The 2,640-nt window shown below is 43.9% G+C and overlaps 1 non-coding gene across 1 annotated transcript; it reads right to left on the bottom strand.

Moving 5' to 3' along the window:
- Nucleotides 1-228: 228 nt before the first annotated feature.
- Nucleotides 229-332, bottom strand: LOC112793173 (small nucleolar RNA R71). Its single transcript, XR_003197879.1, has one exon. It is a non-coding gene; the product is annotated as a small nucleolar RNA R71 (small nucleolar RNA).
- Between the last annotated feature and the right edge of the window lie 2,308 nt (nt 333-2,640).

Here is a 2,640-nt window from a genome sequence, read left to right as displayed (position 1 = left end):
CTTCCATTAGAAGATCCCTACCAGTTTTTAACTGAGTTCTTGTAGATCTGTGAGACTGTTAAGACTAATGGAGTAGATTCTGAAGTCTACAGGCTCATGCTTTTCCCTTTTGCTGTAAGAGACAGAGCTAGAGCATGGTTGGACTCTCAACCTAAAGATAGCCTGGACTCTTGGGATAAGCTGGTCACGGCCTTCTTGGCTAAGTTCTTTCCTCCTCAAAAGCTGAGCAAGCTTAGAGTGGATGTTCAGACCTTCAAACAAAAAGATGGTGAATCCCTCTATGAAGCTTGGGAAAGATACAAACAGATGACCAAAAGATGTCCTTCTGACATGTTTTCAGAATCGACCATGATAGATATATTCTATTATGGTCTATCTGAGTTCTCTAAGATGTCATTGGACCATTCTCTAGGTGGATCCATTCACCTAAAGAAAACGCCTGCAGAAGCTCAAGAACTTATTGACATGGTTGCAAATAACCAGTTCATGTACACTTCTGAGAGGAATTCTGTGAATAATGGGACGCCTCAAAGGAAGAGAGTTCTTGAAATTGATGCTCTGAATGCCATTTTGGCTCAGAACAAAATGTTGACTCAGCAAGTCAACATGATTTCTCAAAGTCTGAATGGATGGCAAAATACATCCAACAGTACTAAAGAGGCATCTTCTGAAGAAGAAGCTTATAATCCTGAGAACCCTGCAATAGCAGAAGTAAATTATATGGGTGAACCTTATGGAAACACCTATAATTCATCATGGAGAAATCATCCAAATTTCTCATTGAAGGATCAACAAAAGCCTCAACAAGGCTTTAATAATGGTGGAAGAAATAGGCTCAGCAATATCAAGCCTTATCCATCATCTTCTCAGCAACAGACAGAGAATTATGAACATAGTACCTCTAACATAGCAAATTTAGTCTCTGATCTGTCTAAGGCCACTTTAAGTTTCATGAGTGAAACAAGGTCCTCCATCAGAAATCTGGAGGCACAAGTGGGCCAGTTGAGTAAGAAAATCATTGAAACTCCTCCTAGTACTCTCCCAAGCAATACTGAAGAAAATCCAAAAAGAGAGTGCAAGGCCATTGATATAATCAATATGGCCGAACCTAGAGAGGAAGGAGAGGACGTGAATCCCAATGAGGAAGACCTCATAGGACGTCTCTCAAGCAAGAAGGAGTTCTGTTCATACCCTGGGTCGAGTTGTCCGACCCGGGATGTTCAAATAGCAAAGCGACCGACCTCTTTAGGTCAAGCAGACCGAATTCTTTACGAAGAAGTCAGCCAAAGCGACAGGAAAAGCCCAAAGAAGGGCCCAACTCAAGAAACACGACCCAAACCCTAAAGGCAGCCCAAGCTTACAGAGAGAAGGGTGGTTCCCTTGAAGATAAGATGACCTCACTTGAAAAGATAAGATAAGATAAATAACTTATCTTATCCACAGAAGGCCACATCTCACCATTATAAATACTCTGGAGCACCCAAGTATAACTCATACTCTGATTCTACTCAATACCTGTTTAATACCCTTGCTAACTTAAGCATCGGAGTCCCTTGCAGGCACCCCCCACCCTTCGGTGACAAGGGATCAGCAGTGCAGTCAGACCAACAATTTTGCACACGACAGCTCCGGCCGCCTTCCACCAGCCGGACACGTTAGCACCGACCAGTACAGAAGATCTCGTCCGAGATCGACCTCCAGTTTCAGGTAACCCTCGGAACATTGGCGCCGTTGCCGGGGAACCTGGAAGTCATCCCATCACCATGGCGGACAACCATGACAACAACCACGATTCAGATTTGGAAGATAGAACGCCGCACAAGAACGCGGATGTTACACTCAAAAATACTCCGAAGCCCAACGGGGACAAAAATTCATCAAATTCAGGAGTGATAGAGGCGCTTCAAGATCGATTAAAGCAAGTTGAGAATGAAGCCCAACATCAACGTGAAAAAGAAGAGGATCTGCATCGGGAGATAAGGCGACGCCGAGAATTAGAAGATAAACTTCTAAAACTCGAAGCCGATCTTAAAACTAAAGCTACTAAATCCACTCCAGAGGATAGCTCTCGCAAGGATCAAGATCCTTTCACCAGGGAAATTATGAAGACCAAAATCCCAAAAGACTTAAAACTTCCGGATATGACTTTGTATGACGGCACATCAGACCCCAACCATCATCTCAGCAATTTTAGAAGTAGAATGTACCTCACTGATGCCTCAGATGCAGTTCGCTGCAAGGCCTTTCCAACAACTCTTACCAAGACAGCCATTAGATGGTTCGACAGCCTACCTCCGAAGTCCATCTCAAGCTTCGACGACCTGGCCAAAAAGTTCCTGGCCAGATTTTCCATACAAAAAGATAAGGCTAAACACGCCCCCAGCCTACTAGGAATCAAGCAAGGAGATCGGGAGAGTCTTCCTAACTACATGGAAAGATTCAACAAAACATGCATGGACATACAAAGTCTACCAATAGAAACTGCCATTATGGGCCTCATAAATGGCCTACGAGAAGGACCGTTTAGCCAATCTATATCAAAGAAGTACCCTGCATCCCTGGATGAAGTACAAGAACGGGCACAGAAATACATCAACATGGAGGAGAATTCTCGACTTGGGGAAGCCTCGAGGTTTGGTT

This window comes from Arachis hypogaea, chromosome 3, assembly GCF_003086295.3.
Source record: "Arachis hypogaea cultivar Tifrunner chromosome 3, arahy.Tifrunner.gnm2.J5K5, whole genome shotgun sequence".
Lineage (NCBI taxonomy): Eukaryota > Viridiplantae > Streptophyta > Magnoliopsida > Fabales > Fabaceae > Arachis > Arachis hypogaea.
Note: the sequence above shows the minus strand (reverse complement) of the source record. Positions and strands in the feature narration are given on the sequence as shown.